This window comes from Rhinoderma darwinii, chromosome 1 (genome assembly GCF_050947455.1).
Source record: "Rhinoderma darwinii isolate aRhiDar2 chromosome 1, aRhiDar2.hap1, whole genome shotgun sequence".
Classification (NCBI taxonomy): Eukaryota; Metazoa; Chordata; class Amphibia; order Anura; family Rhinodermatidae; genus Rhinoderma; species Rhinoderma darwinii.
The window spans coordinates 201,359,598-201,377,562 of NC_134687.1; the positions used below are offsets into that span (position 1 = coordinate 201,359,598).

At 42.2% G+C, this 17,965-nt stretch overlaps 4 non-coding genes across 4 annotated transcripts; all 4 read right to left on the reverse strand.

The window, feature by feature from the left end:
• Positions 1-752: 752 nt before the first annotated feature.
• TRNAK-UUU (transfer RNA lysine (anticodon UUU)) lies at positions 753-825 on the reverse strand. Its single transcript has one exon. It is a non-coding gene; the product is annotated as a tRNA-Lys (tRNA).
• Positions 826-1,905: 1,080 nt separating this feature from the next.
• On the reverse strand, positions 1,906-1,978 carry TRNAK-UUU (transfer RNA lysine (anticodon UUU)). Its single transcript has one exon. It is a non-coding gene; the product is annotated as a tRNA-Lys (tRNA).
• Positions 1,979-3,058: 1,080 nt separating this feature from the next.
• On the reverse strand, positions 3,059-3,131 carry TRNAK-UUU (transfer RNA lysine (anticodon UUU)). The gene has a single exon. It is a non-coding gene; the product is annotated as a tRNA-Lys (tRNA).
• Positions 3,132-5,358: 2,227 nt separating this feature from the next.
• TRNAK-UUU (transfer RNA lysine (anticodon UUU)) lies at positions 5,359-5,431 on the reverse strand. The gene has a single exon. It is a non-coding gene; the product is annotated as a tRNA-Lys (tRNA).
• Positions 5,432-17,965: the final 12,534 nt, after the last annotated feature.

The following is a 17,965-nucleotide window of genomic DNA, read 5'->3' on the forward strand; positions in this document are numbered from 1 at the left end:
ACAGGTACCCTCAGATTGAAAGTGTGATGCTCTATCAACTAAACTATCCAGGCCCTATAAAACAAATAATGTGCAGGATAATTGATGATTTTCTCCTTATAATTTATATTTTGAGCTACAGATCTGTTATGTATAGTTTCAAATTTTACCTAGAGAAGGGGAAACTATGATTTCTTATTGTCTGGACAAAGTCATCTAGGCTGCTAAAGTTAAAGGTGTTAAGTTATTTGTTAGATTATACAGATTCATTTTCTTAAAACATAAAACTAACTTTTTAAGTTGATATCCAAGAAATTTTGAGAGCATGGAACTTGTCTTAGTTTCAAAGAGGGTTTCAGTCATAGATAAGTGATAGATTGTTTTTTCAAAAGACTCATGCCTGGACAGGCACCCTCAGATTAAAAGTGTGATGCTCTACCAACTAAACTATCCAGGCTCTATAAAACACAAAAATATGCAAGAAAATCGATGAAATTGTCCTCACTTATATTTTGAGCTATAGCGCTGTTATACTGTATACGCTTTCAAATTCTACTTTTCAGAAGGGAAAAGTATAATTTCATCTTGTCTTAATGAAATCCTCTAGGCTGCTAAAGTTTGAGGATTCAAGACCTCATTAGATCATACAGAATTCTTTCCTTAAGACACAAAGTTACAACTTTAATCTGATATCCATGAAATTTTGACAGCGTGAAATGTATATAATATTGCAATCACCAATAAGTGAAAAGTCTGGTTTTCTACAAGAGACACACCTGAACAGGGACTTGAACCCTGGACCCTCAGATTAAAAGTCTGATGCTCTACCGACTGAGCTATCCAGGCTCTGCAAAACTAAGACATGTGCGGGAAAGTTGGCGTTTCTCTCCTTCTTAAATATATTCTGGACTTCAACGCTTTTTTACGTGTTTTCAGAGGTCACTTAGAAAAAGAAAAGTATAAACTTATTTTGACTTGATAAGATCATCTACGGGGCTAAAGTTTAAGCAGTCAAGACATTGTTAGATTATACAGTTTTCTTTTTTTAGGGCATAAAGTTACAATTTTGTTCTGACATCCAAGAAATCTTAAAAGAATGGACTAGTTCTTAGTTTCAAAGAGAGTTTTAGTCATGGATAAGTGATAGGTTGTTTTTCAAAAAACTTACACTTGCACAGGTACCCTCAGATTGAAAGTGTGATGCTCTATCAACTAAACTATCCAGGCCCTATAAAACAAATAATGTGCAGGATAATTGATGATTTTCTCCTTATAATTTATATTTTGAGCTACAGATCTGTTATGTATAGTTTCAAATTTTACCTAGAGAAGGGGAAACTATGATTTCTTATTGTCTGGACAAAGTCATCTAGGCTGCTAAAGTTAAAGGTGTTAAATTATTTGTTAGATTATACAGATTAATTTTGTTAAAACATAAAGCTAACTTTTTAAGTTGATATCCAAGAAATTTTGAGAGCATGGAACTTGTCTTAGTTTCAAAGAGGGTTTCAGTCATAGATAAGTGATAGATTGTTTTTTCAAAAGACTCATGCCTGGACAGGCACCCTCAGATTAAAAGTGTGATGCTCTACCAACTAAACTATCCAGGCTCTATAAAACACAAAAATATGCAAGAAAATCGATGAAATTGTCCTCACTTATATTTTGAGCTATAGCGCTGTTATACTGTATACGCTTTCAAATTCTACTTTTCAGAAGGGAAAAGTATAATTTCATCTTGTCTTAATGAAATCCTCTAGGCTGCTAAAGTTTGAGGATTCAAGACCTCATTAGATCATACAGAATTCTTTCCTTAAGACACAAAGTTACAACTTTAATCTGATATCCATGAAATTTTGACAGCGTGAAATGTATATAATATTGCAATCACCAATAAGTGAAAAGTCTGGTTTTCTACAAGAGACACGCCTGAACAGGGACTTGAACCCTGGACCCTCAGATTAAAAGTCTGATGCTCTACCGACTGAGCTATCCAGGCTCTGCAAAACTAAGACATGTGCGGGAAAGTTGGCGTTTCTCTCCTTCTCAAATATATTCTGGACTTCAACGCTTTTTTACGTGTTTTCAGAGGTCACTTAGAAAAAGAAAAGTATAAACTTATTTTGACTTGATAAAATCATCTACGGGGCTAAAGTTTAAGCAGTCAAGACATTGTTAGATTATACAGTTTTCTTTTTTTAGGGCATAAAGTTACAATTTTGTTCTGACATCCAAGAAATCTTAAAAGAATGGACTAGTTCTTAGTTTCAAAGAGAGTTTTAGTCATGGATAAGTGATAGGTTGTTTTTCAAAAAACTTACACTTGCACAGGTACCCTCAGATTGAAAGTGTGATGCTCTATCAACTAAACTATCCAGGCCCTATAAAACAAATAATGTGCAGGATAATTGATGATTTTCTCCTTATAATTTATATTTTGAGCTACAGATCTGTTATGTATAGTTTCAAATTTTACCTAGAGAAGGGGAAACTATGATTTCTTATTGTCTGGACAAAGTCATCTAGGCTGCTAAAGTTAAAGGTGTTAAGTTATTTGTTAGATCATACAGATTAATTTTCTTAAAACATAAAGCTAACTTTTTAAGTTGATATCCAAGAAATTTTGAGAGCATGGAACTTGTCTTAGTTTCAAAGAGGGTTTCAGTCATAGATAAGTGATAGATTGTTTTTTCAAAAGACTCATGCCTGGACAGGCACCCTCAGATTAAAAGTGTGATGCTCTACCAACTAAACTATCCAGGCTCTATAAAACACAAAAATATGCAAGAAAATCGATGAAATTGTCCTCACTTATATTTTGAGCTATAGCGCTGTTATACTGTATACGCTTTCAAATTCTACTTTTCAGAAGGGAAAAGTATAATTTCATCTTGTCTTAATGAAATCCTCTAGGCTGCTAAAGTTTGAGGTTTCAAGACCTCATTAGATCATACAGAATTCTTTCCTTAAGACACAAAGTTACAACTTTAATCTGATATCCATGAAATTTTGACAGCGTGAAATGTATATAATATTGCAATCACCAATAAGTGAAAAGTCTGGTTTTCTACAAGAGACACACCTGAACAGGGACTTGAACCCTGGACCCTCAGATTAAAAGTCTGATGCTCTACCGACTGAGCTATCCAGGCTCTGCAAAACGAAGACATGTGCGGGAAAGTTGGCGTTTCTCTCCTTCTTAAATATATTCTGGACTTCAACGCTTTTTTACGTGTTTTCAGAGGTCACTTAGAAAAAGAAAAGTATAAACTTATTTTGACTTGATAAAATCATCTACGGGGCTAAAGTTTAAACAGTCAAGACATTGTTAGATTATACAGTTTTCTTTTTTTAGGGCATAAAGTTACAATTTTGTTCTGACATCCAAGAAATCTTAAAAGAATGGACTAGTTCTTAGTTTCAAAGAGAGTTTTAGTCATGGATAAGTGATAGGTTGTTTTTCAAAAAACTTACACTTGCACAGGTACCCTCAGATTGAAAGTGTGATGCTCTATCAACTAAACTATCCAGGCCCTATAAAACAAATAATGTGCAGGATAATTGATGATTTTCTCCTTATAATTTATATTTTGAGCTACAGATCTGTTATGTATAGTTTCAAATTTTACCTAGAGAAGGGGAAACTATGATTTCTTATTGTCTGGACAAAGTCATCTAGGCTGCTAAAGTTAAAGGTGTTAAGTTATTTGTTAGATTATACAGATTCATTTTCTTAAAACATAAAACTAACTTTTTAAGTTGATATCCAAGAAATTTTGAGAGCATGGAACTTGTCTTAGTTTCAAAGAGGGTTTCAGTCATAGATAAGTGATAGATTGTTTTTTCAAAAGACTCATGCCTGGACAGGCACCCTCAGATTAAAAGTGTGATGCTCTACCAACTAAACTATCCAGGCTCTATAAAACACAAAAATATGCAAGAAAATCGATGAAATTGTCCTCACTTATATTTTGAGCTATAGCGCTGTTATACTGTATACGCTTTCAAATTCTACTTTTCAGAAGGGAAAAGTATAATTTCATCTTGTCTTAATGAAATCCTCTAGGCTGCTAAAGTTTGAGGATTCAAGACCTCATTAGATCATACAGAATTCTTTCCTTAAGACACAAAGTTACAACTTTAATCTGATATCCATGAAATTTTGACAGCGTGAAATGTATATAATATTGCAATCACCAATAAGTGAAAAGTCTGGTTTTCTACAAGAGACACGCCTGAACTTGAACCCTGGACCCTCAGATTAAAAGTCTGATGCTCTACCGACTGAGCTATCCAGGCTCTGCAAAACTAAGACATGTGCGGGAAAGTTGGCGTTTCTCTCCTTCTTAAATATATTCTGGACTTCAACGCTTTTTTACGTGTTTTCAGAGGTCACTTAGAAAAAGAAAAGTATAAACTTATTTTGACTTGATAAAATCATCTACGGGGCTAAAGTTTAAGCAGTCAAGACATTGTTAGATTATACAGTTTTCTTTTTTTAGGGCATAAAGTTACAATTTTGTTCTGACATCCAAGAAATCTTAAAAGAATGGACTAGTTCTTAGTTTCAAAGAGAGTTTTAGTCATGGATAAGTGATAGGTTGTTTTTCAAAAAACTTACACTTGCACAGGTACCCTCAGATTGAAAGTGTGATGCTCTATCAACTAAACTATCCAGGCCCTATAAAACAAATAATGTGCAGGATAATTGATGATTTTCTCCTTATAATTTATATTTTGAGCTACAGATCTGTTATGTATAGTTTCAAATTTTACCTAGAGAAGGGGAAACTATGATTTCTTATTGTCTGGACAAAGTCATCTAGGCTGCTAAAGTTAAAGGTGTTAAGTTATTTGTTAGATTATACAGATTAATTTTCTTAAAACATAAAGCTAACTTTTTAAGTTGATATCCAAGAAATTTTGAGAGCATGGAACTTGTCTTAGTTTCAAAGAGGGTTTCAGTCATAGATAAGTGATAGATTGTTTTTTCAAAAGACTCATGCCTGGACAGGCACCCTCAGATTAAAAGTGTGATGCTCTACCAACTAAACTATCCAGGCTCTATAAAACACAAAAATATGCAAGAAAATCAATGAAATTGTCCTCACTTATATTTTGAGCTATAGCGCTGTTATACTGTATACGCTTTCAAATTCTACTTTTCAGAAGGGAAAAGTATAATTTCATCTTGTCTTAATGAAATCCTCTAGGCTGCTAAAGTTTGAGGATTCAAGACCTCATTAGATCATACAGAATTCTTTCCTTAAGACACAAAGTTACAACTTTAATCTGATATCCAAGAAATTTTGACAGCGTGAAATGTATATAATATTGCAATCACCAATAAGTGAAAAGTCTGGTTTTCTACAAGAGACACGCCTGAACAGGGACTTGAACCCTGGACCCTCAGATTAAAAGTCTGATGCTCTACCGACTGAGCTATCCAGGCTCTGCAAAACGAAGACATGTGCGGGAAAGTTGGCGTTTCTCTCCTTCTCAAATATATTCTGGACTACAACGCTTTTTTACTTGTTTTCAGAGGTCACTTAGAAAAAGAAAAGTATAAACTTATTTTGACTTGATAAAATCATCTACGGGGCTAAAGTTTAAACAGTCAAGACATTGTTAGATTATACAGTTTTCTTTTTTTAGGGCATAAAGTTACAATTTTGTTCTGACATCCAAGAAATCTTAAAAGAATGGACTAGTTCTTAGTTTCAAAGAGAGTTTTAGTCATGGATAAGTGATAGGTTGTTTTTCAAAAAACTTACACTTGCACAGGTACCCTCAGATTGAAAGTGTGATGCTCTATCAACTAAACTATCCAGGCCCTATAAAACAAATAATGTGCAGGATAATTGATGATTTTCTCCTTATAATTTATATTTTGAGCTACAGATCTGTTATGTATAGTTTCAAATTTTACCTAGAGAAGGGGAAACTATGATTTCTTATTGTCTGGACAAAGTCATCTAGGCTGCTAAAGTTTAAGGTGTTAAGTTATTTGTTAGATTATACAGATTAATTTTCTTAAAACATAAAGCTAACTTTTTAAGTTGATATCCAAGAAATTTTGAGAGCATGGAACTTGTCTTAGTTTCAAAGAGGGTTTCAGTCATAGATAAGTGATAGATTGTTTTTTCAAAAGACTCATGCCTGGACAGGCACCCTCAGATTAAAAGTGTGATGCTCTACCAACTAAACTATCCAGGCTCTATAAAACACAAAAATATGCAAGAAAATCAATGAAATTGTCCTCACTTATATTTTGAGCTATAGCGCTGTTATACTGTATACGCTTTCAAATTCTACTTTTCAGAAGGGAAAAGTATAATTTCATCTTGTCTTAATGAAATCCTCTAGGCTGCTAAAGTTTGAGGATTCAAGACCTCATTAGATCATACAGAATTCTTTCCTTAACCCCTTCCCGCTCCTTGACGTACTATTACGTCATGGCAGCTCTATCGTTCGCGCTCCATGCCGTAATAGTACGTCTTGCAGTTAGAACAGCGGTGCGCGCGCCCGGCGCGTTCATGCGCTGTGATAGCTGCTGTTTCTGACAGCAGGCTATCACGGCATAATGGGACGGGACCATTTACTATGGTCCCGCCTCGCCGATCGCCGCTATTGGCTAGTCAGTGAGTAACTAGCCAATAGCAGCGATCGGTCTCATTCAGCACAGCAGTGCTCGAGCCCGGCGTTCCTGAGCTGTGATAGCTGCTGTTTCTGACAGCATGCTATCACAGCATAATGGGCCGGGACCATTTACTATGGTCCCGCCTCGCCGATCGCCGCTATTGGCTAGTCAGTGAGTAACTAGCCAATAGCAGCGATCATTCTCGTCACTTCCTCTCTCTGACCTCACATCCTGCTGCAACCGCCCTGAACGCCCTGTTGGAGTTAGCGAGGCGTTGAGATCGGTTGTGAGCAGAGAGTCAGAGAGAAAAGAAGTGAAAAAAAGTGAAAAAAAGTTTCTAAAACAACGTTTTTTTTGCTTCCCACCACCCCATCCACTACCCACTCCTGTTCCCTTCCTCTTTGAGTTCTACCCACGTTTTTGGGTCAGTGATCTCCTATCACTGACCACTTTTCAGTCTTCAGGACCACATTTCTTGGTCCCTGGGGATTTTTTTTTCATTTTTTTCTATATAAAACATAAAACAAAAAAAAAAATATAAAAAGAAAAAAAAGAAACAAAAAAAAATAGTTAGTTTAGCCAATTTTGAAAATTTAACTGGTTAGTTTAGTATTAGGGTTAGTTAGTGTCAGGGAACCGTCAAAAAGCGTAGTTAGGTATAGTGTCAGGGAATTTAGCGTCAGGAATCGGTCACCGTAGATAGGCTTAGCGTTAGGGATCCATCACCGTAGTTAGGTTTAGCGTCAGGGAAGCTCGGAATAATTAGATAGGTTTAGTGTCAGGCACCCGTCACCGTAGTTAGGTTTAGTGTCAGGGAAGCTTGAAATAATCTAGATAGGTTTAGTGTCAGGGAATCGTCGCCGTAGTTAGGTTTAGCGTTAGGGAAGTCCACATAAAATTTAGTTAGGTTTAGTGTTAGGAACCCTCGCCCTAGTTAGCTTTAGTGTCAGGGAAGTCCACTTGCTCTCTAAAAACAAAACACACATTTGTGCTAGTTGTGCTATCCTATTGCTCCCAGTTAGGGATTTATTTTTTTGCAGTATATAAATTTTGTCTTCGCACAACAAGCATGTCCCAACGGACATTTACTGCTGAAGAGGCGTATGCATTTCTGGCCTCCGACACAGACTCGTCGGATGGCGATACAGTATTTTATTTGTCTACCTCCTCATCCAGCGATGAAGAGGAGGGACCCCCTAGGAGACGCCCCAGGACCACCACCATAGTAGAAATCCCTGAGAGAAGTGACCCCACAACAAGTGATACCCCTGAGCGAAGTGACCCCATTTGGACACCCACACCAGACCATTATGAACCCCAAATCCCTGAGTACACGGGCAGCCCAGGCATCAAATTTAACACGGCAGGGTTCAGTGAGATGGACTTTTTCAAGTTCTTCTTCACTGATAACTTTATAGAGCTAATGGTCACCCAGACTAATTTATATGCCCAACAGTATATCACCAAGAACCCCAACTCATTTTATGCCCAATCCCAGAGGTGGACTCCTGTAAACGCAGCAGAGTTGGGCAAGTTCTGGGGACTGCTCTTGAACATGGGGCTTCTAAAAAAGCCATCCATTAGGACCTACTGGAGCACGGACATCCTATACCACACCCCGATGTACCGTATGGCCATGTCCAGGATGCGTTATGAGGCAATACTTCGCTTCCTACATTATGCCGATAATGAGCAGTGCCCACCCCGAGATGACCCCAGTTTTGACCGTTTATATAAACTGAGACCCCTATTAGACCATTTCAGTGCCCGGTTTGCCCAAGCATACACCCCCGAGAAGTGTATTTCCATTGATGAGTCCCTGGTACATTTTAAAGGGAGGCTTCAATTCCGCCAATACCTGCCAAGTAAGAGGGCAAGGTATGGCGTGAAGTTGTATAAGCTGTGCGAGAGTGCATCAGGGTATACATATAAATTCAGGATATATGAAGGGAAGGACAGCAGTATTCAGCCCCCAGAATGCCCCCCCTTACTGGGAATTAACGCAAAAATTGTGTGGGATTTGGTGCACCCACTGCTGGACCAGGGTTACCACCTCTACCTGGATAATTTTTATACCAGCGTCCCGCTCTTCAAGTGCCTCGCTTCCAGAAGGACTGCGGCATGCGGCACTGCTAGAAAAAATCTTAGAGGCCTCCCTAAAACACTGCTTGGGCAAACACTCAGAAGGGGTGAGAGCAGGGCACATTCTAGTAGCAACATATTGTGTGTCAAGTACAAGGACAAGAGAGATGTCCTTGTATTGACAACAATACATGGCCACACCAGTACCCATGTACCTGTACGAGGTACCAGTACAGAGACCCCCAAACCAGATTGCATCCTGGACTACAATAGGTACATGGGAGGGGTGGACTTGTCAGATCAAGTCCTGAAGCCCTACAGCGCTACGCGGAAATCGAGGGTGTGGTATAAGAAGCTGGCCGTGCACATCATACAGATGGCATTGTACAATGCGTACGTGCTACGTCGATGTGCAGGCCAGAGGGGAACTTTCCTGGAATTTCAAGAGGTGGTTATAAAGAACCTAATTTTTGGCGACCAGGAAGGAGGGGCACCCAGTACTTCTGGAAGCGAGGCCACACGCATCGTACCAGGGCAACACTTTCCAGGAGAAGTTCCCCAAACTGGCAAGAAGGGAAAAAGTCAAAAGAGGTGCAAAGTGTGCTATAAGAGGGGGATAAGGAAGGACACAACATACCAATGCGACACGTGTCCCGAAAAACCAGGGCTCTGTATGAAAGATTGTTTTAAAATTTACCATACATCCATTGATTTTTAATTTACCCTGATGCACTCCGCACAGCTTATCCCCCTCATCTTTCCCTTTTGAGCCCTGCCATGTGCCCAAGCAGCAAATAACAGCCACATGTAGGGTATTGCCGTACCCGGGAGAACCCACATTACAATTTATGGGGTGTATGTCTCCGGTGGCACATGCTGGGCACAATATATCGGACACTGAAATGGCATATATGTATAGGAAATTGCAAATCTCACTTTGCACCATCTACTCCGCATTACCTTTTACACAATAACTGTTGGGTCAAAATGCTCACTACACTCTAGATGAATGTCTTAAGGGGTGTAGTTTTTAAAATGGGGTCACTTCTCGGGGGTTTCAACTGTACTGGTACCTCAGGGGTTCTGCCTACATGACTTAGCACCAGAAAAGCTCCAGTAGGCTAAATGGTGGTCCTTCCCTTCTGAGCCCTGTCGTGTGCCCAGGCAGCTAATAACAGCCACATGTAGGGTATTGCCGTACCCGGGAGAACCCACATTACAATTTATGGGGTGTATGTCTCCAGTGGCACATGCTGGGCACAATATATCAGACACTGAAATGGCATATATGCATAGGAAATTGCAAATCTCACTTTGCACCATCTGCTGCGCATTACCTTTTACACAATAACTGTGGGGTCAAAATGCTCACTACACCACTAGATGAATGTCTTAAGGGGTGTAGTTTTTAAAATGGGGTCACTTCTCGGGGGTTTCAACTGTACTGGTACCTCAGGGGTTCTGCCTACATGACTTAGCACCAGAAAAGCTCCAGTAGGCTAAATGGTGGTCCTTCCCTTCTGAGCCCTGTCGTGTGCCCAGGCAGCTAATAACAGCCACATGTAGGGTATTGCCGTACCCGGGAGAACCCACATTACAATTTATGGGGTGTATGTCTCCAGTGGCACATGCTGGGCACAATATATCAGACACTGAAATGGCATATATGCATAGGAAATTGCAAATCTCACTTTGCACCATCTGCTGCGCATTACCTTTTACACAATAACTGTGGGGTCAAAATGCTCACTACACCACTAGATGAATGTCTTAAGGGGTGTAGTTTTTAAAATGGGGTCACTTCTCGGGGGTTTCAACTGTACTGGTACCTCAGGGGTTCTGCCTACATGACTTAGCACCAGAAAAGCTCCAGTAGGCCAAATGGTGGTCCTTCCCTTCTGAGCCCTGTCGTGTGCCCAGGCAGCTAATAACAGCCACATGTAGGGTATTGCCGTACCCGGGAGAACCCACATTACAATTTATGGGGTGTATGTCTCCAGTGGCACATGCTGGGCACAATATATCAGACACTGAAATGGCATATATGCATAGGAAATTGCAAATCTCACTTTGCACCATCTGCTGCGCATTACCTTTTACACAATAACTGTGGGGTCAAAATGCTCACTACACCACTAGATGAATGTCTTAAGGGGTGTAGTTTTTAAAATGGGGTCACTTCTCGGGGGTTTCAACTGTACTGGTACCTCAGGGGTTCTGCCTACATGACTTAGCACCAGAAAAGCTCCAGTAGGCCAAATGGTGGTCCTTCCCTTCTGAGCCCTGTCGTGTGCCCAGGCAGCTAATAACAGCCACATGTAGGGTATTGCCGTACCCGGGAGAACCCACATTACAATTTATGGGGTGTATGTCTCCAGTGGCACATGCTGGGCACAATATATCAGACACTGAAATGGCATATATGCATAGGAAATTGCAAATCTCACTTTGCACCATCTGCTGCGCATTACCTTTTACACAATAACTGTGGGGTCAAAATGCTCACTACACCACTAGATGAATGTCTTAAGGGGTGTAGTTTTTAAAATGGGGTCACTTCTCGGGGGTTTCAACTGTACTGGTACCTCAGGGGTTCTGCCTACATGACTTAGCACCAGAAAAGCTCCAGTAGGCCAAATGGTGGTCCTTCCCTTCTGAGCCCTGTCGTGTGCCCAGGCAGCTAATAACAGCCACATGTAGGGTATTGCCGTACCCGGGAGAACCCACATTACAATTTATGGGGTGTATGTCTCCAGTGGCACATGCTGGGCACAATATATCAGACACTGAAATGGCATATATGCATAGGAAATTGCAAATCTCACTTTGCACCATCTGCTGCGCATTACCTTTTACACAATAACTGTGGGGTCAAAATGCTCACTACACCACTAGATGAATGTCTTAAGGGGTGTAGTTTTTAAAATGGGGTCACTTCTCGGGGGTTTCAACTGTACTGGTACCTCAGGGGTTCTGCCTACATGACTTAGCACCAGAAAAGCTCCAGTAGGCTAAATGGTGGTCCTTCCCTTCTGAGCCCTGTCGTGTGCCCAGGCAGCTAATAACAGCCACATGTAGGGTATTGCCGTACCCGGGAGAACCCACATTACAATTTATGGGGTGTATGTCTCCAGTGGCACATGCTGGGCACAATATATCAGACACTGAAATGGCATATATGCATAGGAAATTGCAAATCTCACTTTGCACCATCTGCTGCGCATTACCTTTTACACAATAACTGTGGGGTCAAAATGCTCACTACACCACTAGATGAATGTCTTAAGGGGTGTAGTTTTTAAAATGGGGTCACTTCTCGGGGGTTTCAACTGTACTGGTACCTCAGGGGTTCTGCCTACATGACTTAGCACCAGAAAAGCTCCAGTAGGCCAAATGGTGGTCCTTCCCTTCTGAGCCCTGTCGTGTGCCCAGGCAGCTAATAACAGCCACATGTAGGGTATTGCCGTACCCGGGAGAACCCACATTACAATTTATGGGGTGTATGTCTCCAGTGGCACATGCTGGGCACAATATATCAGACACTGAAATGGCATATATGCATAGGAAATTGCAAATCTCACTTTGCACCATCTGCTGCGCATTACCTTTTACACAATAACTGTGGGGTCAAAATGCTCACTACACCACTAGATGAATGTCTTAAGGGGTGTAGTTTTTAAAATGGGGTCACTTCTCGGGGGTTTCAACTGTACTGGTACCTCAGGGGTTCTGCCTACATGACTTAGCACCAGAAAAGCTCCAGTAGGCCAAATGGTGGTCCTTCCCTTCTGAGCCCTGTCGTGTGCCCAGGCAGCTAATAACAGCCACATGTAGGGTATTGCCGTACCCGGGAGAACCCACATTACAATTTATGGGGTGTATGTCTCCAGTGGCACATGCTGGGCACAATATATCAGACACTGAAATGGCATATATGCATAGGAAATTGCAAATCTCACTTTGCACCATCTGCTGCGCATTACCTTTTACACAATAACTGTGGGGTCAAAATGCTCACTACACCACTAGATGAATGTCTTAAGGGGTGTAGTTTTTAAAATGGGGTCACTTCTCGGGGGTTTCAACTGTACTGGTACCTCAGGGGTTCTGCCTACATGACTTAGCACCAGAAAAGCTCCAGTAGGCCAAATGGTGGTCCTTCCCTTCTGAGCCCTGTCGTGTGCCCAGGCAGCTAATAACAGCCACATGTAGGGTATTGCCGTACCCGGGAGAACCCACATTACAATTTATGGGGTGTATGTCTCCAGTGGCACATGCTGGGCACAATATATCAGACACTGAAATGGCATATATGCATAGGAAATTGCAAATCTCACTTTGCACCATCTGCTGCGCATTACCTTTTACACAATAACTGTGGGGTCAAAATGCTCACTACACCACTAGATGAATGTCTTAAGGGGTGTAGTTTTTAAAATGGGGTCACTTCTCGGGGGTTTCAACTGTACTGGTACCTCAGGGGTTCTGCCTACATGACTTAGCACCAGAAAAGCTCCAGTAGGCTAAATGGTGGTCCTTCCCTTCTGAGCCCTGTCGTGTGCCCAGGCAGCTAATAACAGCCACATGTAGGGTATTGCCGTACCCGGGAGAACCCACATTACAATTTATGGGGTGTATGTCTCCAGTGGCACATGCTGGGCACAATATATCAGACACTGAAATGGCATATATGCATAGGAAATTGCAAATCTCACTTTGCACCATCTGCTGCGCATTACCTTTTACACAATAACTGTGGGGTCAAAATGCTCACTACACCACTAGATGAATGTCTTAAGGGGTGTAGTTTTTAAAATGGGGTCACTTCTCGGGGGTTTCAACTGTACTGGTACCTCAGGGGTTCTGCCTACATGACTTAGCACCAGAAAAGCTCCAGTAGGCCAAATGGTGGTCCTTCCCTTCTGAGCCCTGTCGTGTGCCCAGGCAGCTAATAACAGCCACATGTAGGGTATTGCCGTACCCGGGAGAACCCACATTACAATTTATGGGGTGTATGTCTCCAGTGGCACATGCTGGGCACAATATATCAGACACTGAAATGGCATATATGCATAGGAAATTGCAAATCTCACTTTGCACCATCTGCTGCGCATTACCTTTTACACAATAACTGTGGGGTCAAAATGCTCACTACACCACTAGATGAATGTCTTAAGGGGTGTAGTTTTTAAAATGGGGTCACTTCTCGGGGGTTTCAACTGTACTGGTACCTCAGGGGTTCTGCCTACATGACTTAGCACCAGAAAAGCTCCAGTAGGCCAAATGGTGGTCCTTCCCTTCTGAGCCCTGTCGTGTGCCCAGGCAGCTAATAACAGCCACATGTAGGGTATTGCCGTACCCGGGAGAACCCACATTACAATTTATGGGGTGTATGTCTCCAGTGGCACATGCTGGGCACAATATATCAGACACTGAAATGGCATATATGCATAGGAAATTGCAAATCTCACTTTGCACCATCTGCTGCGCATTACCTTTTACACAATAACTGTGGGGTCAAAATGCTCACTACACCACTAGATGAATGTCTTAAGGGGTGTAGTTTTTAAAATGAGGTCACTTCTCGGGGGTTTCAACTGTACTGGTACCTCAGGGGTTCTGCCTACATGACTTAGCACCAGAAAAGCTCCAGTAGGCCAAATGGTGGTCCTTCCCTTCTGAGCCCTGTCGTGTGCCCAGGCAGCTAATAACAGCCACATGTAGGGTATTGCCGTACCCGGGAGAACCCACATTACAATTTATGGGGTGTATGTCTCCAGTGGCACATGCTGGGCACAATATATCAGACACTGAAATGGCATATATGCATAGGAAATTGCAAATCTCACTTTGCACCATCTGCTGCGCATTACCTTTTACACAATAACTGTGGGGTCAAAATGCTCACTACACCACTAGATGAATGTCTTAAGGGGTGTAGTTTTTAAAATGGGGTCACTTCTCGGGGGTTTCAACTGTACTGGTACCTCAGGGGTTCTGCCTACATGACTTAGCACCAGAAAAGCTCCAGTAGGCTAAATGGTGGTCCTTCCCTTCTGAGCCCTGTCGTGTGCCCAGGCAGCTAATAACAGCCACATGTAGGGTATTGCCGTACCCGGGAGAACCCACATTACAATTTATGGGGTGTATGTCTCCAGTGGCACATGCTGGGCACAATATATCAGACACTGAAATGGCATATATGCATAGGAAATTGCAAATCTCACTTTGCACCATCTGCTGCGCATTACCTTTTACACAATAACTGTGGGGTCAAAATGCTCACTACACCACTAGATGAATGTCTTAAGGGGTGTAGTTTTTAAAATGGGGTCACTTCTCGGGGGTTTCAACTGTACTGGTACCTCAGGGGTTCTGCCTACATGACTTAGCACCAGAAAAGCTCCAGTAGGCCAAATGGTGGTCCTTCCCTTCTGAGCCCTGTCGTGTGCCCAGGCAGCTAATAACAGCCACATGTAGGGTATTGCCGTACCCGGGAGAACCCACATTACAATTTATGGGGTGTATGTCTCCAGTGGCACATGCTGGGCACAATATATCAGACACTGAAATGGCATATATGCATAGGAAATTGCAAATCTCACTTTGCACCATCTGCTGCGCATTACCTTTTACACAATAACTGTGGGGTCAAAATGCTCACTACACCACTAGATGAATGTCTTAAGGGGTGTAGTTTTTAAAATGGGGTCACTTCTCGGGGGTTTCAACTGTACTGGTACCTCAGGGGTTCTGCCTACATGACTTAGCACCAGAAAAGCTCCAGTAGGCCAAATGGTGGTCCTTCCCTTCTGAGCCCTGTCGTGTGCCCAGGCAGCTAATAACAGCCACATGTAGGGTATTGCCGTACCCGGGAGAACCCACATTACAATTTATGGGGTGTATGTCTCCAGTGGCACATGCTGGGCACAATATATCAGACACTGAAATGGCATATATGCATAGGAAATTGCAAATCTCACTTTGCACCATCTGCTGCGCATTACCTTTTACACAATAACTGTGGGGTCAAAATGCTCACTACACCACTAGATGAATGTCTTAAGGGGTGTAGTTTTTAAAATGGGGTCACTTCTCGGGGGTTTCAACTGTACTGGTACCTCAGGGGTTCTGCCTACATGACTTAGCACCAGAAAAGCTCCAGTAGGCCAAATGGTGGTCCTTCCCTTCTGAGCCCTGTCGTGTGCCCAGGCAGCTAATAACAGCCACATGTAGGGTATTGCCGTACCCGGGAGAACCCACATTACAATTTATGGGGTGTATGTCTCCAGTGGCACATGCTGGGCACAATATATCAGACACTGAAATGGCATATATGCATAGGAAATTGCAAATCTCACTTTGCACCATCTGCTGCGCATTACCTTTTACACAATAACTGTGGGGTCAAAATGCTCACTACACCACTAGATGAATGTCTTAAGGGGTGTAGTTTTTAAAATGGGGTCACTTCTCGGGGGTTTCAACTGTACTGGTACCTCAGGGGTTCTGCCTACATGACTTAGCACCAGAAAAGCTCCAGTAGGCTAAATGGTGGTCCTTCCCTTCTGAGCCCTGTCGTGTGCCCAGGCAGCTAATAACAGCCACATGTAGGGTATTGCCGTACCCGGGAGAACCCACATTACAATTTATGGGGTGTATGTCTCCAGTGGCACATGCTGGGCACAATATATCAGACACTGAAATGGCATATATGCATAGGAAATTGCAAATCTCACTTTGCACCATCTGCTGCGCATTACCTTTTACACAATAACTGTGGGGTCAAAATGCTCACTACACCACTAGATGAATGTCTTAAGGGGTGTAGTTTTTAAAATGGGGTCACTTCTCGGGGGTTTCAACTGTACTGGTACCTCAGGGGTTCTGCCTACATGACTTAGCACCAGAAAAGCTCCAGTAGGCCAAATGGTGGTCCTTCCCTTCTGAGCCCTGTCGTGTGCCCAGGCAGCTAATAACAGCCACATGTAGGGTATTGCCGTACCCGGGAGAACCCACATTACAATTTATGGGGTGTATGTCTCCAGTGGCACATGCTGGGCACAATATATCAGACACTGAAATGGCATATATGCATAGGAAATTGCAAATCTCACTTTGCACCATCTGCTGCGCATTACCTTTTACACAATAACTGTGGGGTCAAAATGCTCACTACACCACTAGATGAATGTCTTAAGGGGTGTAGTTTTTAAAATGGGGTCACTTCTCGGGGGTTTCAACTGTACTGGTACCTCAGGGGTTCTGCCTACATGACTTAGCACCAGAAAAGCTCCAGTAGGCCAAATGGTGGTCCTTCCCTTCTGAGCCCTGTCGTGTGCCCAGGCAGCTAATAACAGCCACATGTAGGGTATTGCCGTACCCGGGAGAACCCACATTACAATTTATGGGGTGTATGTCTCCAGTGGCACATGCTGGGCACAATATATCAGACACTGAAATGGCATATATGCATAGGAAATTGCAAATCTCACTTTGCACCATCTGCTGCGCATTACCTTTTACACAATAACTGTGGGGTCAAAATGCTCACTACACCACTAGATGAATGTCTTAAGGGGTGTAGTTTTTAAAATGGGGTCACTTCTCGGGGGTTTCAACTGTACTGGTACCTCAGGGGTTCTGCCTACATGACTTAGCACCAGAAAAGCTCCAGTAGGCTAAATGGTGGTCCTTCCCTTCTGAGCCCTGTCGTGTGCCCAGGCAGCTAATAACAGCCACATGTAGGGTATTGCCGTACCCGGGAGAACCCACATTACAATTTATGGGGTGTATGTCTCCAGTGGCACATGCTGGGCACAATATATCAGACACTGAAATGGCATATATGCATAGGAAATTGCAAATCTCACTTTGCACCATCTGCTGCGCATTACCTTTTACACAATAACTGTGGGGTCAAAATGCTCACTACACCACTAGATGAATGTCTTAAGGGGTGTAGTTTTTAAAATGGGGTCACTTCTCGGGGGTTTCAACTGTACTGGTACCTCAGGGGTTCTGCCTACATGACTTAGCACCAGAAAAGCTCCAGTAGGCTAAATGGTGGTCCTTCCCTTCTGAGCCCTGTCGTGTGCCCAGGCAGCTAATAACAGCCACATGTAGGGTATTGCCGTACCCGGGAGAACCCACATTACAATTTATGGGGTGTATGTCTCCAGTGGCACATGCTGGGCACAATATATCAGACACTGAAATGGCATATATGCATAGGAAATTGCAAATCTCACTTTGCACCATCTG